General features: G+C 43.3%; 1 long non-coding RNA gene across 1 annotated transcript in view; it reads right to left on the reverse strand.

Annotated features, from left to right (window-relative positions):
• The window catches only part of LOC307219798, a 423,907-nt gene that overhangs the window by 99,227 nt on the left and 297,408 nt on the right, over positions 1–27,272 (reverse strand). The gene's annotated exons all lie outside the window — the stretch shown is intronic.

Below are 27,272 nucleotides of genomic sequence, written 5' to 3' on the forward strand. Positions count from 1 at the left end.
TGTCCCCATGACAATGAGGGTGGCAAGACACACAGAACGGATAGCGTTTAATATAGCCACGTTGGGAGGAGCGCCCATCATTTTGGGGATGAGCTGGCTAGCGCTGCATGATCCGCTTGTGGGATGGCATCAGAGAGTGGTTTCCTTTGGGTCAGCGCATTGTATGGGACACTGCACAGAAAAAGGGGGCCACGTAGGCACTCAGGCCACGTTAGCAAAGATAGAAGCAATGGAACAAGGTAGGGTACCACGACAATATGCAGATTTTGCCGACGTCTTCAGCGAAAGGGAAGCAGATAAACTACCCCCGCACAGACCCTTTGACTGCCAAATCAACTTACTTCCAGGAGCGCAATTGCCAGTGGGCAAGGTGTATGCAATGTCTGACAGAGAGATGCAGGAGCTAAGGGAGTTTATTGACAAAAACCTCAAGCGTGGGTTCATCAGGGAGTCACGAGCGGTGGGGGGTAGTCCAGTGTTCTTTGTAGACAAAAAAAACTCGGACAAACCGAGATTAATTGTGGATTTCAGGGCCCTAAACGCAGTGTCCGAACCCGTGAGCTTCCCTATGCCCAGAATCGATGACATTCTGACCCGGGTGAGAAAAGGGAAGATTTTTACCAAGCTGGACCTGAGGGGGGCGTATAACCTGATACGTATGAGAAAGGGAGATGAGTGGAAAACCACTATGTTCACCCCCTTGGGGGCGTTTGAGTACTGCGTTATGCCTTTCGGCCTCCAGGCGGGTTCAGCAGTATTTCAATCATTCATGAATCACGTACTAGGACCATTGCTGTACAAGAACTGCGCTGCGTTCTTGGACGATGTACTGGTGTACTCGGAGGATGAAGAGCAGCATGTGCGAGATGTGCGAGAAGTACTGAGCAAACTGCAAGAAAACCAGCTGTGGGTGAAGCTGGAGAAGTGTCAGTTTCACACCAGGGAGGTGGAATTCCTTGGGTACCGGTTGTCGGACAAGGGGCTGGCCATGGATCCTAGCAAGGTGCAAGCGGTGCTGGAATGGAGGCCACCGAAAACTAAGAAAGATGTGCAGAGGTTTTTGGGGTTCGGAAACTTCTATCGGAAGTTCATCAAGAACTTCGCCCATTTAACAGCCCCCATCACGGATTGTCTCAGCAGTAAGAAGAAATTTGTCTGGACGGAAGAAGCGCAGCGAGCTTTCGAAAGTTTAAAGAGGGCGTTTGCTTCGGAAGAACAACTCTTACACGTGGATCTGCAGCAGCCGATGAGGGTGGAAACCGACGCGTCTGACAGAGCGGTGGGGGCCGTGCTTCTGCAGCCAGGAGCGAATACGTCGGAATGGAGGCCGTGTGCCTTCTTCTCGAGGAAATTGAACAAGTCTGAGAGGAATTATACAGTGTACGACAGAGAATTACTCGCTGTCCACGAAGCGTTCAAGAGATGGAGACACCTGTTGATTGGAGCGCAACACAAGGTTCAAGTGCGGACAGACCACAAAAATCTAGAATACTGGAGAACAGCCCGAGTGTTGAACCAGAGACAAGTAAGATGGGCGCAAGAGTTCTCCAAGTTCAATTTTGAGATTCGCTACGTGCCAGGGGCTGAGAATGTCAGGGCGGACGCTCTCTCCAGAAAACCTGAGTACTTGGAGGGGGAAGGAGGGGCGGAAGAAAGACATATCATCTCAGAGGACCACTGGGTTTGTGGGGCGGCATTGGTGGGGCAAAGAGAACTGGTAGAGGGTATTGAAAACGATGAATATGCCCAAGAGAAACTTAGGGAACTCAGGGAGACAGGTGAGAACGCAGGGGGGTTTGAGGAAAAGAACGGAAAACTATATTACAAAGGGGCGCTCTACATACCAGGTGGGGAACTAAGAGGGCGGGTGCTTAAGCAGTTGCATGACAGCCCCACGGCGGGGCACTTCGGGCAGCACAAAACCATGTGGTTGGTTACCAGGGAGTTTTGGTGGCCCAAGGTGCGGGAGGACGTGCGGGAGTATGTCAGGGGATGCGACAGGTGCCAAAGAGCAAAGGGAGAGAGGTTGGCGCCAGCGGGGTTATTAGAACCCTTACCCACCCCGGAAAGGCCATGGGAGATGGTATCCATAGACTTCATGACCGATCTACCGAGATCCAAAGGGAAAACCGCGGTCATGGTGGTGGTAGATCTACTAACTAAGATGTGCCACTTTATAGCTTGTTCACATGCAGTGACAGCGGAAGAAACCGCAAGGTTGTTTGTGGAGCACATTTTTAGGTTGCATGGCGCCCCCTTGAGGGTTTTGAGCGACAGAGGAAAACAATTTACTTCTAGGTTCTGGAGGAAACTAATGAGCATGTTGCATGTGGAGGTAAGTTTTTCCACCGCCAGGCACCCAGAAACAAATGGGCAAGCAGAAAGGGCAAACGGGGTTTTGCAACAATATCTGAGGTGTTATGTAAAGGACAGAGAAACGGATTGGGTGGACTGGTTACCTCTGGCAGAATTTGCCTACAACAACGCGGAGAACGTGTCCACAGGGATGAGTCCCTTTCTAGCCAATTATGGGTGTCATCCTCGGGCGTTTCCAGGAGAGGACGGGGGAAGGTGGAGTGTACCTGCAGCGGAAAATTTTGTTGAAGAGATGGAAGCGATCCACCGTCAGCTCCAACTCAACTTAGAGAAAGCCAAAGAAGAATATAAGAAGCAAGCTGACAGAAATAGGAGGGAAGGCGAAACCATAAGGGTGGGTAACCGGGTGTGGCTATCCACCCAAGGACTGCCGTTCAAGGGAGGGTGTAAGAAATTGAGACCCAAACGGTTGGGACCCTTTGAGGTCATACAGCAGGTCAACCCAGTAGCATTCAAACTCCGATTGCCCAGTCACATGAAATTGCACCCAGTATTTCACAGGTCATTACTGTCGCCCTACAGAGAGGGGTGTGAGTGGGGGGAACATGAGAGGGAGGTCACCCGGACACCCGTCATAGAAGAGAGAGAACGCAACATGGATGTGGCAGGGATCATTGATTCCAGGTGGAAGGGGAATCAGGTGGAATACTTGGTAGAATGGGAGGGGGAGGAAGAGTCAGAAAACGCATGGGTACCGGCAGAGGAAGTTAAAGACGAGATTTTAATAGAAACGTTTCATCGGCGTTTCCCAAGTAAACCACAACCAGTGGCAAGGTTTAGGAGGGAACACTTCGGGACTACAGATGAGGAAGGGGAATTTGAAGGGTTCCCAGAGTCGGAAGTGGAGGTGGAAACAGATTCCGACGAAGAAGAGGAAGAGGGGGAAAGAGGCGGTAGGCCGTGGTTAGAAGTGTTTGAATCCTCAGAGGATGAGGGGAGTTCCTTCCAGGGATTTCCGTCCTCGCCGCCAGTAAGAGAAGAGGCGGGAGGGGGTGAAGGGGGCCCTGGGGGGGAGGTGGATGTCAGGGAACTGCCATCGGAAGGACAGGTGGTGAGAAGGCTTCAGGAGAATAGGAGAGCCTCTTCTTCAGCAGAAGAGGGAACCAGTAGGGGGAGTGCGGGAGCTCCAAAGGAAAGGGAGTCGGAGGGGAGGCTCTGGGATACTTCCAGTGGGAACAGCGAGGAGGTATCAGAACAGCCCTTAAGGACTCCCACCCCCCGCCGGAAACTGTCACGCAGGGAATCCAGGAGGCGCATGTCTGTGAAACAGCTTTTATGTTGGAAACGCTTCCGCAAACGCCCACTGTCAGATTCTACCAGCGACTGAGGGAGCCATGCTCAAGGGCTCCTCTCAAGGCAGGGTTTCACTACACTGAGTGAGCTCTGAGGGATCGAGTTTCAACGCACAAGCAGCTCATTATCCCACCACATTATGTTTTGTTTGTTTTATGTTTTTGTTTGTCGTTGATATTGTAAAAACCAATAATTTTTTTTGGGAAAAAAAAGAAACTCTACAAGCCAAGTTTTATCATTAACACTTGTTCCCTCATTTCTCCTCTTTTGTGTCCTTCCCTACTATTGGTTTTAGATTGGGAGGTTCATGAGGGTGGGGGGGGGCTCTCTATAATTTGTTTGTGTAACTCTGCAAAGTGCTAAGAGCATCTGCAGCACTATGATAGAACATTCAAGCACCATTTTTGCATTCTTCAGGTAGCAGTTATTCAACAACAACAACTAGCTCTTAAAAATTCTACTACTTGGATACTTGATTGTGGAAGTACTCGTCCAGATTTTAAACTCAAACATGTGGTGCCCTCCAAAGTGTTTTTGGACTAACATCACCCCTGGACAACATGGTCATCGGTCAGGAGTGATTGGAGGTACAAGTCCAAGAACATCTGGAGAGCATTGTGCTTGATAAAGGGAGGTCAGTTTTCATCAGCTAATGTAGTACAGAGCTCTCAAAATTGTGCTTCACGTCAAAATAGCAAAAAGGGGGTGATAGAGATTTTCAATTATCTGAAGTGCTGTCCCACAGAAAATGGAGTAGCTTTGTCCTCTGTTGCTGCAGAAGGAAGGTCTAGAACAGGGACAGAGTTGGGTCTTTCAAATTTCAGCGTCGCTCTGTGTGAGGCCAAAATTTGTCACTCCCCTGCCTCTCACCTTCTGTCCTGCTCAGTTCACTACGTCATAGTTGTAATGCCCTGTGGCACCACCTGGACTTGGCGCACAGTGAGGCACAACCAGTTGTGCTGCCCTAACTCTGCCTCTGTCTAGAATCAAAGGGTGGAAATTGCAGCTAAATACTAGGAGAAACTTCCTAACGGTAAGAGCTGTTCAACAGGAGAATAGACTGCCTCTCATGGTGGTGGTCTATCTTCCACTGTGAGTATTCAAGCAGGGCTTGGGCGGCTATCTGTCAAGCATACTGTAAGTCATGCAAATGTTAACCAGCTCCTGTGCCTTGATATTTATAGAAAGAGAGACTATATCCATGGCTGTTTCTCTAAGCAAAGTAAATTCCAAGCTAGTATTTGTTTTCAGGAAGGAATCATATTTGGTTCAGGAAAAGACTTTTCTATATGACATGCATTAGGGAAATAAGGAGTTCATTAATCCAAAATAGAAGCACAGATTCCACATACAGCTATATGGGTACCCTAAACCATAAAGCACATTGAGAAACACAGCAGGCTATTCTTCCTTTAAAATAAGTGGAAATACTCTCCCCACGTCTCTGAAACATATTTTCCCACCCTACTCATTCTTAATATATTCTGTCTGACACAAATCTGACAATACAGGTTATTATTTTCTCATTCTTCTACATACATTTTCTTTTTTGTGGGGTGGTGGTCCAAAGGAGACCTTGCAATATGAAAAAAAAAAAAAATGCATTGAGGAGCTAGAAGACAGCTCAGGGTGATTCCTCCACATTTGCCTGCTACTTATAAATCCCTATTTAGATCAAATGAAGTGAGGTTGGCAGATCTCCTAATGAACTCTGCTTCACTGCAGCTAGTGCTCACTGAAGACAGCCAGGGCAGCCCTCCATCTTCAGGGTAACTGACATCAGCAATATGGCTAACAGCTAATATTTTCAATGATTAAAAAGAGGGGGGAGAAACTTTTATTTTTACAGCTTTCTTTCTTGCTTTCATTTTAGATTAATCATATATATATATATATATATATATATATATATATATATATATTACCTTCTCTCGACTTGCTCATTATTTTTATTTTTCTCTCCCTTTCGCCTTGTTCTGTCTTTCCCCCCTCCCTGAAAATAGGAAATATCTTTTGTGCCTGGAATTAGGCTGACATTTGAATAAGTCATTGTTTTCTAAACTCATCTCCTCCTTTAAAACAAAACAAAATAAAATGGTACATTTTACATCTGACTGAGAGCTCATCGTTCTAGCAATGTGTCGTCACAAGTGACATGGATCCCTGTGAATGTTCTTAATGAGTAGCTATATTTGGCAGACTTCAAGATCCATTTTTGTTTTTCTTTTAAGCACTGCGAGTGCAATATTTACTGAGACACAATCAGGATGCAAACCTTTTCACAGCAAGCCATACGTATCTCTCCATTAAACCCCTTTTGCTCACTGCACAAGTAAAGGCATGTCTTTGGGATGCCCTTCTAAAGAAGAGAGACTTCTAAGGAAGAGAGACAAGGTCCAGTCTCTGTTGGACTTCAGGAAGTTAGCCAATGCTTTTATGTTCTTCCTTGAAGACTTTGCTAATATCTTCTTCTTGACAGGGATTGTGCTTAAGTTGTTCTTTAATATTCAGGGACCCTGTAAGGATACAGAAGGGTAGCTAGGTGATCTTGCACCCCTGGCAGAACCATTCAGATTGTGCCCCCTAGCCAGGGACAAATTAGCTCTTCTTTCTGCCTCTCCTCCACCCCCCCTCCACCCATTCAATTCCTCAAGCACTTCACCTTGTAATGAACTCTTTCACAGAAAATATTTATGGACCTATTTTTTGCTGATTTTGCGCCCCCTCCTCACCTGTGCCCCTGGTGGGGGCCTTCCTCGCCACCCCCTAGCTACAGTTCTGTAAGGATAGTGGTGAAAGAGGGGCTAAAATCCCTCCTGAAATTAGCCAGGTGGTGCTGAATCCGCTAGCCACAATCAGGCAAAAGGGACTGCTATTGCAGTCAAACTAAATTATAAAGAAGAGGGAGAGGATCAATCCATTTTTTAGGGTTTGACAGTTGACTGCACGGTCTAGCTTGCTGTGCCTTGGGAGCAAAGCTCAGCTGTGTTTTGATGATCCAAGCTGAGCTGCAGCAGGACAGAGCTGAGACTGACAGTGGCAAGGCCAAGTTCTGAACATTGAGCAATTCTATAATATTCATGAACTGTGTATTTTCAGTTCTCTTCTGGATTAAATTTTTAATTGACTCCTGGACTGCCTTGTGCCCATTCACCGTAAAAACACTTTCAGGGTTCCTGGTGATACTGTGTTAAGAAGGCTGATCGCCGAAGAATTGATGCTTTTGAATTATGGTGCTGGAGGAGACTCTTGAGAGTCCCATGGACTGCAAGAAGATCAAACCTCTCCATTCTGAAGGAAATCAGCCCTGAGTGCTCACTGGAAGGACAGATTGTGAAGCTGAGGCTCCAGTACTTTGGCCACCTCATGAGAAGAGAAGACTCCCTGGAGAAGACCCTGATGTTGGGAAAGATGGAGGGCACAAGGAGAAGGGGGCGACAGAGGACGAGATGGTTGGATAGTGTTTTCGAGGTTACCAGCATGAGTCTGACCAAGCTGCGGGGGGCAGTGGAGGACAGGAGTGCCTGGCGTTCTCTGGTCCATGGGGTCACGAAGAGTCGGACACGACTAAACGACTAAACAACAACAACTGTTCTGTTTTGTGATAAATGGTCAGAGAGGTGGGTAGTAGAAATGGTAGTAACAATAACAACAACAGTATTTGAAATGCCATTTCTTTGCATGTCCCCTTATCTACTATATGCTGCATATCATTGTATTGCTAAAGGCCCAAACTCTTAGTTAACCAGACGCTTAATGTTATTGTAAGATTTATGTATCATCTCTTCATAGAAAAAGATCATGAAGATCTGTTTAAAAATGAAAAGGGAACAAGTTTTATACTCCTGTGAGTATAAAACACCATATGGACTTTTTGAATAGGAAAGGTCTGCTAATGAAGCCTTTCTCAAACAAAGCCATCTGTCGATAGACATGACATGACAGTTCATAAAACAGCACAACTTTCTGAACAGGAATTGACTTATTGTGTTTATGCTAGTTGGGAAGCAAATAAAGATTGGGTCAGTGGTACAGAAGTATTTTGGCAACTTTAGCAGAATAAACTAGGGAAATTCTCACCAAATGATTGGGCACATTAATTGTGCAGCGTGGCTCAGATAGCATGGACCCAGCTAGTGAGTTTGAAATTTTCAAGTATGCAAATTGGGGAGGTGGCTGTGAGAGAGGATTAGTAAACCAGTTACTCATGTCACAATGACCATAGGCCTGCACTGAAAGAACATTTTTCTTGTTGCTGCTTCCATGGACTGAAACATTTGGAAGTCTTTTCTCTCAAGTGAAGGGCGCCAAGTTCATCAGTACAATCTATTACCCTTCCTTTCACTCTCAGCTTTCTTCTGACTCTCTTGGGAAAACAGTTGCAGTAGAGAATGTAGACAGTCTCTAAAAAGTGTCCACAAATGTGAAAAATGATTCTGCTGCTTAAATGCCACTAAATCAAAATAATATTCAGACCCTTGATGGAAATGAGTTTTGATGAGAGACTATGAACTTAGCACCATTTTTTTCTGATGACCTTGACATGTGACTCTCTGTTTTGAGACAGCAACTTGTAAGACACCTTCTAGAGCCAGTATATTGATACCATTGGTGGAGCAACAATGATCATTAGGATCTCACAGCACAGTGATCTGACTTCAAGGGCAAGAAATGTTCTGCATTGCAATGGAAGCGAAGGCACAGAAAAAACTCAATATGGAGGCCAAATGGCCGAAATATTGGGAAATTTTGGAACAAGATGGAGACAGAATAAAATTGCAGAGCTTTGAAAAATAGAAAAATAAAGTGCGAGACTGGCTTCATTATTATCAAATAATATAATATAATTCGGACAAAAAGTTGGCTTCCAGGTGGAAAAATCAAAATTGGAAACAGAATTGATTGATCCAAAAATTAAGCATTTGTCAAGAATGTATAATTTGTTGCTGAGATGAAACACTCAGGATGAAATGGTGAAATCAGTTATGATTAAATGGGCACAAGATGTTGGACATAACATAATGATGGCTGACTGGGAACAGTTATGGACCACAGGTATGAAATTTACGGCATGCAATGCCCTAAGAGAAAATGATCTACAGGTGGTACATGACACCAGTCAAGCTTGCAAAAATTTACCATTTGCCCGATAATAAATGTTGGAAATGTAATGAGATTGAAGGTACATTCTTTCACCTTTGGTGGACATGCCCAAGGATTAAGACATTCTGGGAGATGATTTATAACGAAATGAAAAAGGTATTTAAATATACCTTCCTGAAGAAACCAGAGGCCTTTCTCCTAGGCATGGTCGGCCAATTAGTGCCAAAGAAGGATAGCACATTTTTTATGTATGCAACAACAACAGCAAGAATACTCATCACAAAATATTGGAAGACACAAGATCTACCCACCCGGGAAGAATGGCAGATGAAGTTGATGGACTACATGGAATTGGCGGAAATGACTGGCAGAATCCGAGACCAGGGAGAAGAGTTGGTGGAAGAAGACTGGAAAAAGTTTAAAGACTATTTACGGAAATACTGTAAAATTAATGAATGTTAGAAAAATGTTGGAATGAAGTTATATGGCTTTAGTAGAAATGTTATAAGGAATTAAGGATAAATAGATTAATAGAGTATTAAAGGGAAAATAATGGGACGCAGGTGGCGCTGTGGGTTAAAGCCTCAGTGCCTAGGGCTTGCCGATCGAAAGGTCGGCGGTTCGAATCCCTGCGGCGGGGTGCGCTCCCGCTGCTCGGTCCCAGCGCCTGCCAACCTAGCAGTTCGAAAGCACCTCCGGGTGCAAGTAGATAAATAGGGACCGCTTACCAGCGGGAAGGTAAACGGCGTTTCCGTGTGCGGCTCTGGCTCGCCAGAGCAGCGATGTCACGCTGGCCACGTGACCCGGAAGTGTCTCCGGACAGCGCTGGCCCCTGGCCTCTTAAGTGAGATGGGCGCACAACCCCAGAGTCTGTCAAGACTGGCCCGTACGGGCAGGGGTACCTTTACCTTTACCTTTACCTTTAAAGGGAAAATAAGGTTAGAATGTGTTAAGATAATTATAGGATTAAAAATAGAGGAAGATGGAAAGGAATTGCTGAAAAAATTAATAGAAGTGGAATACAAAAAGGGAGGTGTGAGGAGGTCGCGGAAATAAGGGAATGAAAGATAAGATATTGAAATTATTTGTGTGTTTTAAACTGTGTTTGTTTTGTTTTGTTAGTTTAATGTTAGTGTTTTGTTAGTGTAAGGTATAGGGTTTTTTCCCTTCCTTTTTTGTATTGTATTGTATTGTATGGTTTTTATTTTTTTGTAGTGTTTAAACTGTTGGAAAAGGTAATAAATATTATTTTTAAAAAAATAAAAGGAACCCCCCCCCCAAGAAATGTTCTGCATTGCATTTTTGTTCCTTTGCTCTACAGCAGCTTAAATTATCCTAGTGGTTACACCCAAGGGAAATCTGTGGTGCAGCCACCAAAAAAGGGGCTCATTCTGTGGCGATGCCCTGATTGTGGAATGCACTTTTCCTTATATGTCTCTGCTAATTCTAGTCAGTAGTGGATGAAAAATTGATTCTGATTGAAAAATTGATTCTGATTCTGCTAAATCCTTTAATGCATAAATCTGTGTGATACATAGGCAAAGCAAGGGATGAAGTCACAGCAGGTGAATTGTATGGCTATGTACAAACTGAGACATAGACCCAACACACACCCATGCAAACAACAGGTGTCTCTGTTATGGTCAAGCAAATGGGCACTTCTGAAAGTGGACTGGGCTTCTGAGGGTTGAATGTGACAATGCTGGCCTTTCCATGTCCTGGACAATGGAGGTGCTGGCTCCGTAGCCAACTTACCCTCAGATGCCCCTTTCCCTCCCCTGGAGGAGGCTCCCAACTTACAGGAGACGCTGGTATTAGCAGTGGTCCTTTAGGAGGTACCTGCCTAAAAGTGTCTGATATCACAGGGTGGGACACCTTTCTGACAAACTTGAACAGGATCCAGCTCCTGCCTTTCTTGATCACTGGCTTCTCCTGCAGCTCAGACATTTCTCAAGTCCCCAGTTGTATCTCCCTTGCCCCGTTCCTCATGGTCATCTGGCTCCAACTCTTTGAACTCTTCCCCCACCTCACCAGGAGCCACACATCCTTTCCAGTATATCTCTGTGGGACTCATGACACTAGTAGGAAACCTGACCTGATTTTTAATCCCAGGGCAGCCTTGACTTCAAATACTTTCTCTTTTGTTTTTGTAACATTGTCTCACATGATACTGACATTGGAAATATTATAATTTTCACTCTTTTTCAAAATAATTTTATTAAAGATAACTGTATCTTTATAATACAAATGGAAAATGAAATAAAATATACATTTCATACTTACCTCTTGGAATTCACTGCCCTCAGATATGGTGAGGATCACTGGGTTATTTAACTGGCTTTAAAAATGCAAATGATTGTTGGACTATATGGGAATGGCAGAAATGACCGGCAGAATCCGAGACCAGGGAAAAGAGTCGGCGGAAGAAGATTGGAAGAAGTTTAAAGACTATTTGCAGAAATATTGTAAAATTAAAGAACGTTAGAATGATGTTGGACAGAAATTAAGTGGTTTCCAGCTGTAATGCCTTAAGAGATATGGAAAATAAGGTTTTGAAATAAGCAAAAACGAATGGTGAGGATTTGCTGAATTAATAATTTGAATTGGAATATAAGAAAGGGAGGTATGAGGAGGTCCGGAAAATAAGTTAAAAGAAAATAAGTAAAGGGAAATTCTATCTGTTTTTTATTATTTTTTATTTTTTATTTTTGTTGTTTCTTTTCTTTTTGTTTTACAACGTATTATTCTGGAAAATTTCAATAAATATTTTATTTAAAAAAAATGCAAATGATTGTAATTAAAAGTTCAAAGATGCAGCACATTGATTTAGCTTGCTAAGATTGATAAGATTTGTGGGTGAAAACTAGGTAATGGTTCCAAATTTTATAGAGTAACACGAGGCATCCAGTTTTGAAACATAATCTTCTTGTATGTCTATCTCATGGATGTATACATTCTATACCACTGCCTATGGGAAGTCCATAAGGGGGACTTGCACTCTGGTCCTGCTTCCAGACTTTCCATGGGCTTGATTGGCCACCAAGAGAACAGGATGCTGGACCAGATGGGCTGATCCATCAGGGCTCTTCTTATTTTCTTACAGTCTCTGTGCCTACTCAGAACTAAGCCCTACTGAGCCCAATGAGGTTTACTCCCCAGTAAAGTGTGTTTGGAATGGCAGTCCTAGATTTATTCCATAGCAGCTGTTTCTGAACTTTCGGTCTGCATTAAGAATCAGAGGTACTCTGTTATACAAGCTGTAAGTTCATTTGTTTGTTTAGTTACACACTAAAAAAGAAAAATGGCTTGCTACATTTTCAGACATTAAATAATGCTCTTATCTACTTAGTGTCTCAATAAAAAAAAATCTTTTTGATGGCTTTGCAGATAAACCCCATGTGCTTTGATTCAAGCCACTGAATAATCAATTGTTTCAATGGGTATTCTGCTCTCATTGGTTTTTTTCCCATTGAAGAGGGGGAGTCCCTTGATTAGTCTTATTTTTCATTCAGAAAGCATAAAAATGGGCTTCAGTATGGTTCTCTGAGTAGCTCATTTGTTTCTGTTTGCAGAAAGATACTTGACACAACATAAGAAAGAAGAAAAATGGAAATGCAAGTTTTTTCTGGCTCTTAAAAATGTCAGCAGTGGCCGGAAATGAGCATATAAATTCAGTCTAGGGGTCAAAATTCAATTGTTTAAAGTTGTGTCATTGTGCTTCAAATGTATGGTGTTAATGTAGTCACTCTCTTAGTTTAACAAACTGGGAGGTGGCTCCTACATTGCACTTTATCCTCCTATTCTGGTAGCTACCGTCCCTGCCCCCTGTAGATGAGGAAAGTAACATAAAATTATTGGGTTGTTCTGTTAGCTTCATGCTAATTTTTCTAGTCCCCTTGATAGGAAAGGGATATTTGATGGATTTTTGTCTTTCTAGGATAAGAAAAGCCTCTGCTTTTTCTCATTGATGAGTGTCTTGTTGCCACAGTTTTTAATTAGAGAAGCTCTGCCATTTCTAGTTGTTGTTGTTGTTGTTGTTTCAAGAGGACATTGTAGGGAGAGACAGATAATGAAAAATGCCCCACCATTTTCCAGAACTGATGAGCATTACATTTGTGCTTCCCCACGGAAATGCTGATATTTAGAGAGCTTTCAGTGTAATAAGTGGAGGAAGTTGGAAAATCCCTTAGTGGAACACTCAAACCTATAAAACCAAAAAATAAATCCTTAAAAAAAATAGATTTTCCTCTGCCTGATCTCATGAGGGAGAGGTTACAGCTAGCCAAAAATGTAGTTTCTCGTCTCAAGAGGGAGCCAGTCATTGGAAGAGCATTAAAAACAAAAATGACAGAGACCCTTCTGCACATTTCAGAGAAAGTTTGAAAACTGAGTCTTAGAGTAGATGCTATTTTGTTTCTCATCAAAGTTTGTTTTATACTTCTCAGTACTTCCCAATAACTGTTACATTTTCTTTGTTTCATGTATGTTCCACATTTCCTTCAATGAAGATACATTTTATAATGCCATTTGAAGCGCTGTCTTGTTCTTAGGTATGTAAGGAGGCAAAGATTTACATCCTGTCCTGTGTTTGTCACAATCGGTGCCATTTCCATTCCACTACAGTTCAGTTTTTGCTAAAACCTACATTGTCCATCTTTCTATCAGCTATGGCGGAAACTAATTTAATTAATTGTGCAATTTAAATAATTTAATAGCTTCAATGCATTTCATTAGAAGTGAAATGTCAAAAACAATGCGTAAAATAATATAATTATTTATATCACATTTCCATACCCCAAAAAAGCAGCCAATATTGCTCATATTCACATGTATGATTTCTGTTCCATTAGGTAAGTGGGGTGTGATATGTGATAGAGATATGTGTCCCATGAAAATGTGGCAATATTTGGGTGTCTCTGCTTTCTTGGTTTTGGAGTCATCCCAAAATTTGCCCTTTGTTGTTAGTCTTTGGAACTTAGAATCTCAGCCCATTGGTCCATCTCACTCAGTATAGTTGATACTGAATGCCAATGGCTTTCCAGGGATTCAGGCAGGAGTCCTTCCTAACCTTATCTGGAGTTTGATGCTGGGACGCCCACATCTATGCATTGGCTCTTTCTGGAAGAATCGAGTCAGTGTTGGAGTGCTGAATTAAGGCAAGGGAGGTCCAATCAGCCATAAAGCTCACTGTGTGACCATGGGCCTGTCACTCTTCACCTAACCCACTTCACTTGGATGTAGAAAATAATATGTGCCACCTTGGGCTTTTTTGGAAGAAAGTCAAGATTTTAAAAAAATAATAAGTAAATAAGGGGAAGGGCCAAAAGCTACATAAAAGCTGCAACTGCTGTGGCAATCAGAATGAATGAGAGAGAATGTATCCCAAAAGGGACTACACTTGTAGCCTTTTGCCAATAATCTGCCAAGATGGCTCTCTGGTATGGGAGAGGAATGGAGAGGAACACTCACATGCCTCTGAAATTTAGGTCTCTCATAGGCAGCTATAAAATCTCCACTTCCACCATTTTATTGGAAGAGCCATGAGAAAGGGGGAAAAAATGAATTCATAGCAAACACTGAGGATGCAAATCATATGAATAATACATTGTAACAACACCAGTCTGATCAATAGCTATCTAGCCCTTGCCAACTGGCAGTGGACCCAACCCTCTCACCACTTATCTTCTCCAACACAACACATTCATTCTTTATTTTCCCATGCTTTCGGATTTGAAATTAAAAGTATGAATCATAACTCATGCCTCAAAGCTACCAAATGATTTTCCATTCCTGAATATTCTCTAAAACCATGGCAAGGTAAAACTAATTCACAGAAGGGCTTGCAGCACTTTGAATAAACAGCAGACTTTCTTAATACTGCAGAAAGTTCTGGCTGCCTTCCTATAGGTTGAAAGTGGCACTTTTCACAGGAAAAGTGGTAGAAAATTCAGATTAAAGAACTTCCAGAAATTATTGCCATCTATTTAAATTGCTTGGACTTTTAAATTATTATTTAAAGGCTTTTTTAAAAAATGTGGCTGCATAACATGAACACTGCCAGACATAATAATAATAATAATAATAATAATAATAATAATAATTTTTATTTATACCCTGCCCTCCCCAGCCAAGACCGGGCTCAGGGTGGCTAACAACCTATAATAAAAACAAGTTGATTAAATTTAAAAAAACAAGATTAAAATACAACATTAAAACATTAAGATGCAGCCTCTTCACAGGAGGAGAAAGGAAAAAGAAACAGGGGGGAGGGAATCAAACTGATTCTAAGCCAAAGGCCAAAGGTCTTACACGCCCTGCGGAAAGAAATCAGATCCCGCAGGGCCCTGGTCTCATGAGACAGAGCGTTTCACCAGTGCCAGTGTTGAGAAGGCCCTGGCTCTGGTTGAGGCTAATCTAACTTCCTTAGGGCCCGGGACCTCTAGGGTGTTGCTATTTATGGACCTTAAAGTCCATAAAGTAGGGCATACCAGGAGAGGCGGTCCCGTAGGTATGAGGGTCCTAGGCCGTGAAGGCCTTTAAAGGTCAAAACCAGCACCTTCTTGAAGCTCCATCACGAGTCCGTTACCATACTCGCTCTAGCCATCTAGCTTCATTTTCCGGAGCTCCTCGGTAAACCAAGGGGCCCGGTTTCAACGGGGTCGCAGAGGGCACTTAGGCCTCTTTTTGGTCTCCATACATTCATGCACTGCTTTTGGGACTCTACACATTCTCTTCAACTTTATGTTTCTAGTTCAGTTTGCTGAGTGTTGTTCACATGGAAATCTAGTTGAAATGATGAGATTATGCAGGAAGATCCCTCGGTGGATTGTGCAATGCTCCTGCTTTCTATTACCGATGAGTTGCCATCACCACAAGCTGTAGAGATTTATGTCATAGCTTTTAACAGTGCTGCATATGCATGATGGAGGAAGAGTGCATGGAATCCTTTGCCTCAAGAGGCACGCTCCCTTTTCCTTTATTTCTTTTATGTATCCTCTTTGCAACTCATTCTCTGAGCCAAAACAGCACCTCCCATGCACAAGGAGAATGTCTGGCAGGCTTAGGCAAACTCTTAAGGTTTTGGAGAAGTACTTTCCAAAAGACATTAAAATGGGAATCCCTCTAAACAACTCAATTAAGGCTGAGCATGTTCAGTTCACTACTGCTTGGTGATTTATAGTAGGCAGGTGCAACTCTGGCCATCAGTAAAACACAGCACCAATTTTTTAAAAATGCAGTCCTACATATAACCACATCACGTTTGTTTGTTTTTGTTTGTTTGTTTGTTTTGCAGTGTTTCATCAATGCACACAAGTGGATATTTGCATTGGTAAAATTCCACATGCACACACACAGAGACAGAGAATCTTGTTGCAATCATAGATTACATCTAGATTGCTTTTTGCAACGCTCTGTTAATCCAAAGGAGGAGAATTTCAGAAGCATTTCTATAAAACAGTTACTTAAGCCAAATGTGTGAGGCATGCTAGGGAAATTACAGAAAATAGAGATTTTGCAACAATGACAATGCATAAAGGTAAAATGGGATAGTGATTTTGTGTCCATCAAGAAACGGCATTGTGATTTGACAGAAAAAGAATTTCTGTTTGGAAGGAAACACTAGAATGCCTTCACAGCAGCTCAGCTATCCATATATCTAAATATCATGCCCAGTTGTGGTTGTTTTTAAAGAAACCTCATTGACTTCAAAGCTTAATAAATTGGGTCTCTGCTTTTCACTTATGTAATCTTGCCAATGAATTAGGTTGGCTTGCAAATAGGGAGGGAAACATGTAATTTACATTTACACCAGGGAATCAATGTGATATATGGAATGTTCATAAATCATCAGTATTAAAATTGTTATTGAATTTAAATATTAATCAGATGGGAGGAATTGATGGGCTGGAACCAAAGCTGCTTACAACTAGAACACATTATAGAGCTGAGCCATCAGCTAGAAATAAGAAATCTAATTTTCTTACGACTTAACATAGCTACAAATTAGAAATGCGCTGTAGCAGCTTTGATCAGTAAAAGTGGATGTTCGCATTTTCATTTCTCTGTCTTCTGTCTCCCTTAACTTCATCAGTTGGCTGATGGCCATCTTTATGGTGATGTGCATATATCAAGAGTGCTGCAGAAGACCAGGACGGTAACGCACAGAGCCACCTCTTCCCTCCTAAATGAGCAGGGAAAGCTCTCTATACAGAAGATCTTGGTGTACACCAAAGCTGTGGACTGGGGCTATGGACAGATGAAAATGGGCACAATCTTCTTTCATTGCCATCAGATACTTCTGTTGGATAACCATGAAATCAATAGACTATGCAAGACTATTGCAACCACATACACTTCCCATTAATTTCAATAGGATTTGCATATGACACAAAGAGTACTCCTTCAGAGTGACAGGACAAATATTATTTTGTGGGCCACATTGCCTTATTTATAAATAAGGATATATCAGGTGAGCTTTTGGGATCTTTTCTTCACCCACAATTTTACATTTCAACCCACAAAGCCAAAAATATCAATTGAACTGCTATGACCAGCATTACACTGAGAATTAGATCTAACATCACAGACCTATAAATGTTAGAAAGTTTTCAGTTTAATAACATGTAACCTTTTTCTTTCTCTCTTTCATCTTCTAATCATGGTCCACTGGGTCCCCTTTTGTCATTTGTTATTTGAAGGTCTCGCCTCTCCGCAGAATTCCTCAAATGCTGTGAGAGGAAGCCAGATCTGCCCATCTGTGCTTTCAGCACTTTGGGGGAGATCTTGCACTTTATCTCTGAAATATCAGGTTTCATATCTGAAAATGATGAGGTTTGAAATGAGCATAAATGTGTAACAGCAAGCAGTAAAATACTCAAAGGTTGTTGGCCTCCATCTATCTCAGGAGCCAATGGAAGAGTATGCCGTCAGGGGTGAAGTCAAACCACTGGAGTGAAACAGAAGTATGCTGAGTCCTGGGGAGCACTGGGTAAGTTCTGTCCTGTTGGAGTTAGAAAAGCTAACTAACCTTTGGATCTATTGGGTTTATTATAATTTTTTTTTTTTGCCAAGCTGTGCCAGTGGAGAGGGGGCTGTGGACTGAGTCAATTCTACAATTGCCATAACTCCTTCCAGAAGAGTGAGAGATGCTTAAAACTGGCCATCCAGTTTGCTTAACCAAAGGGCGAAAGACTTCTGAACCTAGGCATCCCTGTCTGCCTTCAAATCACCTTACTATTGTGTGGATGGATCCTACTGAAGAGCTGAGTATCCTGTACTTAGCAACTAAATTGCACATGTTAATCTTTTAGGTCAGTGTGTGAACTCCGGATATGCCCAAATGCCTTTCAGCAAGGGGCTATAATCTGGCTTGGTCCATGTTCACCAAATGTTAGAAAATGGCCTGAATCAGAGGATTGGGGAATGCAGACAGAACAGCTCCTCTTTGAAGAGGAGCTGGAAGGGTAAATTTTAGCCCACCCCCCTGTCTCCAGCAATTCAGAAGCAGGGAGAGACACAGACACAGAGCACCTTAGAAAGGAGTTACCTAGCTACGAGATAATGGGAAGAGAACTAGGAGGGAGGGAACAATTAGCAGAGACATCTTTGGACAGTGTGGAAGATCTTCCCACCCCAAAGACTAAGAGGTCCATCCATATTGGAGAACAAAGAATGCAGAAAGGAGGAAGAACTTCCTTTTGGCATCTAGGGTGTTGCGGGAGACAGAAGGGGGAGGGTTCAGAGTAGCCAATTGCTCTCTTTGTGGAGAGATGTGGATTTTTTTCTTGCAACCAGATGACTGAATAAAAAAGACTATAAATATAAACTGCTCGTTAATTCTTGTCTTTGAAGTTACTCTCCACTCCTGACACCAAAGCTCATCATGGAGACTCTCATGTCAGATTAGAGTTATGTCACTCTTGTGCCATGAACTACAGAGATAAACCATATCATAAATTCAGATTCACACACACCTCCTCACAGTGATGTGAAAGATTCACACACACCTCCTATGCAGTGTGGGAAAAGCTACTTACTTTTGCCTGTCCTGAATCTTCCAATGTTCAGCCTCATTGGAACACCCCACCTCAGGATTTCAGTTTCAGTTCCTATCTCCTGCTAAAGATAACAGCAATTAGTCTCAATCCACAATACCTCATAACTGAAAATAATTCATTCAAACGAGATGAAAACAGATTGGCTTGCTTATACATTGTTTGGAAAGTGTGCAGCTGGAGGGGGTGGTTCTGTTTGGCACAGCTGCTCCTCACCCACTGGGATAGACATAAAAAGAGAAAGAGACCACTTCTCATAGAGCAAGGATGACGGAACGAGAGGCAGGGCTATACTAACAGATTAAAGCAGGGATAGGAAACACGTGACCTTCAGGTGATGCTGTGTATCAACTTCCATCAGTCTTAGCCGGTCTGTCCAGTGGTCAAGAAAGATGGGAGCTGGAGTCTAAAAACATCTGGAAGGTCACAGATTCCCCATCCCCGGGCTATATGTTGCTTTACGCATTACAAACACCATACTGAGCCAGTTTCTATCTGGTGGCTGCTCTAACTGACCCAGAATTATATTTTCTATCTCTGACTTCTATCTTCCTTCCTTCCAGCAACTCAACATTGGAACATAAGGTATCTGAGACCCTCTTTTCATGTTACATCAGGTAGTGTAAATATTGAATACAATGTTAAAGAAAAAGGTTGCACATAATTACAAACTATACTTAGGTTATTGATAGCATCTTCCATTTTTGATAGCATATTTATCTTTTTACCTTACCTTTTCATATCTTGTATATTTTGCGCGCTCTCTCTCTCTCTCTCTCCCTCTCCCTCTCTCTTTCTCTCTCTCTCTGTGTGTGTGTGTGTATGTGAAGGCCCATAGAAGCCTTCATTTATGATTTTCAGTGTTGATGATCAATCACAGATCATCAGAAGATCCTATTCTGTAGAGAAAACAGATAAGATTGACTGGCTTCACTGCACCATTCTTGCCCATAGTTTATTTTTAATACAGGACAATTTTGAGAATGGTTTTATTCTTCACAATTTGAAACAGGCAGCCTTAGATAAAGATAGAAAACTGTGGCAACATTTCTTTTTGTAAATTATCTTCAAAATACTGTGTGCAGTATTCTCAGAACAATCACACCCCTTCATAGTAACTAAAAAGTGAATGAAACACAGGAGGCATTGACAAAAATGTTGTCAGCATTTCTCCATGCCTTCTTGAAATCTCTTTCTTTTCACAGTTCCACTTTCAAAGTATCAGAAAGTCTTTTTGGATACTGTCAGGGGCTCAGGAGCAGAGGCACAGGGGAGAGAGGAAATGGAGAGCGAAGGGGAAGAATCGGAGGGCAGCGTAGAGGAGTATGAAAGTGGCCCGAGAGATTCCATGAGCTTCTCCAGCGATTCAGAAGATTCCCAGAGGGGAGCGCCGATGGCCAGGGCAAGGGGGGTCCCGGGGGGACACACCAGAAGCAAGGGGCCAGCGGGGACTCCCAAAGCAGCAGCGGGAGATTAGGACCAGCTCCTCCACCAGAGTGTAGTGGGGGGGGGAAGAGTCTCATGTATCAGGGCCAGCTTCTCCTCCAGCAGGGAGAAAAGATGAATCAGGGCTGGCCACGCCTCTATCGCAGAGTGAGGGAACGGAGGGGAAGTCAGGTCCAGCTAGCCTCTCCGAAGGGGGAAGCAGTGACAGGAGCAGTGTAACGGTCAGGAGGAAGGTTGCCGGCTGGGCGCGCGCACCAAGTCCGAATGTACAGGCGCGTAGCACAGCAGGAAACCCGAATTGGGAACCAGGTCCTAAAGCCCGCCGGAGGGAGGGGGAAGACTCAGGGGACTCAGCATCAGAAGAGTCTAGAAAGGGCAAGACCCCAGCGGACAGGCGGACCCAGAGGAGGAAAGAGCAAAGGAAGAGGTGGAGCAAGGCTAGAGTCTTAAACTGGTGTCTGGGGGGAGGAGATTCAGACGGAGCTTCAGCGGTCTAGAGTTTAAGACGTAGAGCTGCACGCCGCGGCTTTAAAATCGAAAATGAACTTCAATAAAGACTTTTGTATATAACAACGAACTGGCGTTGGTCCTTTGTGAGCTGGGACCTCGGGCAGCTCTGACAGATACACTATAGGTATATTCATGCAAACCCCACCCACGATGTCCGCGTGTCCATTAAGTCCATCCACAACCTTACTGCAACCCCTGTTGCATGGGGAACATCTGTACCCCATTAAGTTCATGCAATCCGGGACTCTCATAAAGAGGGTCCCTGCAGGTAGCAGTGTCAATGTGTATAGGAGGGTTCTACTCATGTTCAAGCAAATGCAAGTAGAAGCCTTCTGCAAACTCCCTTGCAAGATGGGCAAGGCTAGGAATTGAGATGACAGATATTGCAATATTTTGGGTAGGGCTTGCATGTGACCCCATGACCCCACCCACACTTTGAGCAATTGTTGTGTTTAAGTTAATGCTGTCTTGAACATAAATTCTGTTACCTGCCAAATGACAGTATAGGAACTGTACTGGACACAGTGGTTTTCTTACAGTGGAGTTTTTTTTGCTATATTGCATGATAGGATTAAGGAACCGAAGGCTTATCCAGCTCTTTGGATAGCATCTGGTGTGATAATTCTGCATTCCTGGTCAGATTTAGTCCTGGTTAATTTTCTGGCAGGGATAATGAGCAATACGAATGTTGAGCAGAGCACCTATTGGCTGTGGGGTAGAGTATTTTTAGCAATGGTTCCTAATAGGCACAGAGATGAACAAGACCGAAAAAAGAGAAGAGTATCAAAAAATGGAGAGAGGCAGACAAGCCTGAATGGATAGAAGATTATATAGGTGTGTTCTTCCTGAATCTCTTTTTCTGAATTCACTGTGGGATGGATTCTTTAAGCTTCAAATACCTGTGCATTCTATTTATCAATCAGACTAGAATGAGGTTCGTTTTACTTCCCAGTGGAAGAAAACATGGGCTGGAAGCTTCAGGTTTAAAGTCAGTTGAGCAGAGAAGCATGCTTTGCTTAAAAAGTAAGACTGTCATGCAGGGAAAGCAAAAAAAAATCTTATTACAAAAAATGTGTCAGTCAAAAAGGGGGAGTGAGGAGAAGAGGATGCTACATAGCCAGGCTTGATTTGAACTAAGGCCCTGTCTTTAGCAGGTCAGCTATAGATCTTACCGACATATCCTGAACCAAACAGACCACTGTGGGGTGTGTGGCTTTGCACACACTATCTGTCGTTGCGGTGTGGCGTCAGTACAAAAGGAGAGAGAGAGAATAGAGTCATTTGTGCTTGCCCCTATCCCACCTCAGGCTTACCATGGGAAGTCAGTGATAAGACCTCTGGGAGCTGTTTGTGGAACTCAAACAATACTGGTTTTCCAGAAGGACAGCTGCACAGAGAGGGGGAACTCTCACTGTCTAATAACAAGAAGCATTCCTTGTCACTAGCAAAAATATACCTAGTGGCCAACCACATTCTCTGTTGTATGCACACAGTGCACACTTGTACTCAACGTACAGACCACAGACGCAGATTATCTTCCTGTTTCTTTCACACATGTCATAGATTCACAACCATGTACAGTGGTACCTCAGGTTACATACGCTTCAGGTTACATATGCTTCAGGTTACATACGCTTCAGGTTACATACGCTTCAGGTTACAGACTCCGCTAACCCAGAAATAATACCTCTGGTTAAGAACTTTGCTTCAGGATAAGAACAGAATTCATGCTCCAGTGGCATGGCAGCAGCAGGAGGCCCCATTAGCTAAAGTGGTGCTTCAGGTTAAGAACAGTTTTGGGTTAAGAACAGACCTCTGGAACGAATTAAGTACTTAACCCGAGATACCACTGTATATATGTTTCATCTACCCAGGTGCATCTCTCCCTTTTTCACACACTGCAGGTGCACACATAGTTCTCCCCCTCACTCACACACAAGCAAACACACAAACAGGCCCCACCCCACACATCTCTCCCTTTCTGTCCATGTGCACCTCTCCCACTACCACAGACCTGACATACGAACCTCCTTTTTCTCTCACATGTGCATAGATATAATATAGAACTCTCCCTTCTTCCATAAAATACATCTCTTCAGGATTTATCAATAGTTTGGGAGGGTAGAGAGACCTTTTTCTTTTTGCCTCTGATCTCAGCTGCTCCATGAAAAATGAGAATTATCAATTGTTGGATCAGTAGGCCATTTATCAGTTTTAGGGTTGTAACATAGGCCCAATCTCAACCCCCACCCCAAACAATGATAAAGAGGTTTTTTTTATCACCTATTGTTAAATGGGGAAAGCATTAAAAGCTTTTTTTTAAAAAAATGCCCAATGAGAGAAAGTATTTAATGACTAGATCAGTGTACCATAGACATAGATGAGATACAGCATAGGCCATCCTGTCTTGTTTTTCTTGTTTTATTTTATTGATTATTTGCAATCAGCAAGACAACACACTGTAGGTGAAAGCTTGCTGAATAGAGAGTGGTTATTTATCATGTTAGTAAATAATGCTTTAATTTACTTTTTCCAGGTTTGCTTTTTATTTATAAGAGTCTGAAGATGTCTGCATTGCAGCATAATTGGTTCTGGCCTCTAGCCATCTGACAGAGTTAATTATTGATTGTCTGTACATTGCTCCTGTGAGAGAATCCAATGTCTAAACAAATTAGTTTGAGGCAACTGTCTCATACAATAGTCAGAATAAATCCTTTATACTTTCCTACACAGAAGGATTTGAAGCTATTGATTAGAACCAAAGTATAGTACCTGTTGGTTTATGTATAAGAAGAAGAAGAAAGAGTTTGACTTTTCTAAAGCAGCTGCTCTTTTCCCTCAGGGTAGAAGAAAGACTTGTGACAATATGCCCCATGCCAGTACTGTCCCATCTAAGCCAGGGGTGGGTTGCTTGTGGTCTTTCAGATGTTGATGAACTCAAACTCCCATCAGTCCCAAATGGCAGAGTCAAAGATGATGAAAATCAGAGTCCAGCAACATCTGGAGGGCCACCTCTGATCTAAACAATTAGGTGGGAGCACACACACACAATTTACTTCTGCTATGTAGGCAAAGTAGGATGCGGGTGGCGCTGTGGGTAAAACCTCAGCGCCTAGGACTTGCCGATCTCATGGTTGGCAGTTCGAATCCCCGCGGCGGGGTGCGCTCCCGTCGTTCGGTCCCAGCGCCTGCCAACCTAGCAGTTCGAAAGCACCCCCGGGTGCAAGTAGATAAATAGGGACTGCTTACCAGCGGGAAGGTAAACGGCATTTCCGTGTGCTGCACTGGCTCGCCAGATGCAGCTTGTCATGCTGGCCACGTGACCCGGAAGTGTCTGCAGACAGCGCTGGCTCCCGGCCTCTAGAGTGAGATGAGTGCACAACCCTACAGTCTGTCAAGACTGGCCCGTATGGGCAGGGGTACCTTTACCTTTACCTTTATGTAGGCAAAGCAGCTAGAAAATGTCTGAGGACTAGTCTATTTTAGCCATTTCCTGACTTGTGCATAGCATCAACATGTGGCAGGGGATTGTGAAAAGCCAATCAATGCAAGAAGGCTGGCAGTGGGGCATGGGGTTGCAATCCCAGCTGTGATATAGTCACTTGCAACAAGAAGAGTTTGGATTTGATATCCCACTTTATCACTACCCAAAGGAGTCTCAAAGCGGTTAACATTCTCCTTTCCCTCCCCCCCCCACAACAAACACTCTGTGAGGTGAGTGAGGCTGAGAGACTTCAGAGAAGTGTGGCTAGCCCAAGGTCACCCAGCAGCTGCATGTGGAAGAGCGGAGACGCGAACCCGGTTCACCAGATTACGAGTCTATCGCTCTTAACCACTACACCACACTGGCTCTCATCAACAACCACATCTGGATCAACAGCCACATCTTCAGAAAATAAATACCCAGACGGACCAGCTAGGAGGATAGACATAGGACCCAAATAACCAAAACAGTGAAGAAACACAGAAAGCTGCCTTACTCTAAATGAGATCATTGGTTCATCTTGCTCAGTGCTGCCTACACTGGCCCCACCTCAAGATGGTGATGGGGAAAAATTGAAGCTGGGATTTTTAGTGCACAAAGCAAGGTAGTTTTAAACCACAACAGGAAGTAACTCTGCAGCATTTCCTGTTGCTTCTGTTTGTCCACTATCTTCGCTGATTGGAGCAAGATTGAGGAAGCACCCTAGGGACATTGGTTCACTCTTTGGAGTGTTCCCTTAATCACTGTTTTGTTTTGTAGGCCCTTCTGTCCATGCTGTGCCACACAGGGTTAACTATGTCCCCCTGGGCAGAAAACAAGAGACTGAAGTTGTTAGTGACCCACTATCCATCTCCGAGGATCAATGTGCATCACTGACAGCCTTCTAGGAGAAAAAAGAGAGGTGATTCTTTTTCCAATGAGCTGAGGCAGTTTGCCAGGATTGCAGGCACTTTATCTTCTTTTGCTACTTTTACTCTTTGAGGATTAGATCTTTAACTGTTACAGAACTGTCACTGCATGTTAGCCCGCCAATAACAAAATGTAGTTTAGGTTGGAATTGGAATCCCAGCTGAAATGAACTAAATAGAGAACTGTCACAAAACTGCCAGCCATTTTGTCCAAAGAATGTGGTGTGTGCCATATGTGATGGATGCCACTATGTGGTGTGTGCCACTCTCCGTAATCCAGTGTTATCTGCAACCAGGCATTCTGAAAACTTTGCAAACACCCTTCTCCTTGGTTATTCCTGCTCCCAGCTTGCTTTCTCTCCTCCTGCTGTTTCTAGCAACTGATATTCAGAAGCATTGCTGCCTCCATCCATGGAAGCAGAGGGTAGCCATCATGGCTAGTAGCCATTGACAGTATATAGGAGGAGGATGGCTCCTATGGAGAAGGGCCATAGCTCCATGGGAGAAAATCTACTTTGCATACTGAACGTCCCTGGTATCTCCAGGGTGGGCTGGAAGAATCCTCTGCCTCAAACCCTGGACAGCAACTGCCATTCAATGCAGACAATATTGAGTTAGACAATAGCTACTAGCCACAATGGCTATGTTCTGCTTCGACCATCAGAGGCATTATGCCTCTGAATACCAGTTGCTGTGAATCACAGGTTCATATTGGAGGCTTCCCACAAGCTTCTGGTCAGCCACTGTGAGAACAGGATGCTGGACTAGATGGGCCTTTGGCCTGATCCAGCATGTGCTTATGACTGACTTGGGATAAGGATGTTTATTATGCTCCTACATTCCCTTTGAAGCCAGGTGTCTTGATAAATACATATGGATACATTAGCCAAGTGGCATTTGGGTCCCACGTTTGCTGAGCATGAGCAATCATCTCCACCTTATTTTTGGGAGCAAAGGTGTAGAGAGCAGCCTTCACTAGAACTTCTGCTTATAAATGCATTTCACTTAAGACAAAATCAAGCTTAAGGGCCATATTTATTTTGTACGAGAAATATAACAACAAACATTTCAGGCCGTGAAATTCAAGGCAGAGATAGAAGGAGCTTTAACTAGGTGTCAGGTGGAACACTCTGGCAAATATCCAAGTCTAAATAAAAATTCTCCAACACACAAAACCACAAAAGTACCCTTTGAGGGCTCATTCTTTCACCTTTTCCCTTTCTTTCCCCACACTTTGTACGGCCAATTAAAATATGTCTTATAAAGGGCTAGTCTCGGTGACTGCCTCTCCACTGCCTTTCTTCAAACCCAGAGGACTGGAAAACAGTTAAAAGATTCACTGAGGAGCTGAGGTTCTACTTTTCCTTCCTTCTGTTCCATTCATTGTCAGCCTGATAACTGTGCCTTCGTAAATAACAGAGCTGCAGTGTATAATATCAGCAGCTTTTTCAAGTTCTCCATTACCTGTCAACTGCACTTGATACCAAGATATTACTGAGGTTTAGGAGCTAGCCACCCCTTAAGACCCAAGACCATGGAATGGAATGAGGTATGTGTTTTGAGAGGAGCTGTTATTTTTCACTGAGCGACAAGGAGAATTTTCAAGCTGAGGAAAGATCAGAAAGTTCTTGATTAAAAGAGCTTGCACTTCAAGGTGGATGAGTGGGTGGAAGGATGAGAGGAAGGCGGAGGGGTGGGGGACAGACAAAGAACCACAGAATGATACAGATTGCTTTGGAATTGCCATGGCGCATGTACACACACACACACACACACACACACACAAATTAAACTCATTCCCAGGCTTGTCAGTCTCGTACTTTTGGGTATCAGCAACTTTATTGTGAGGTCAGAAACAGGGATTCTAGTATGCTGTAAGAAAGAGTGTGTTTTGTTTGGGAATGGGAGACACTTTCATGTGTCCACTTCACCTTGGACATGTGGAGGGGTGTGTAAAAGAGAGGGCGAGGGAGAGAGATTCATAAGTTTTGTTGAGAGAATGAACAAGATAAGGTCAGTAAGGCACCAAAGAGTTCTACAGATAGATAATTGCAATATTCTGTGTGGGGCCTGTACAAGATGTTGAAGCGTGGGGTG

Source organism: Podarcis cretensis, assembly GCF_951804945.1.
Source record: "Podarcis cretensis genome assembly, chromosome: 7".
NCBI classification, from domain to species: Eukaryota; Metazoa; Chordata; class Lepidosauria; order Squamata; family Lacertidae; genus Podarcis; species Podarcis cretensis.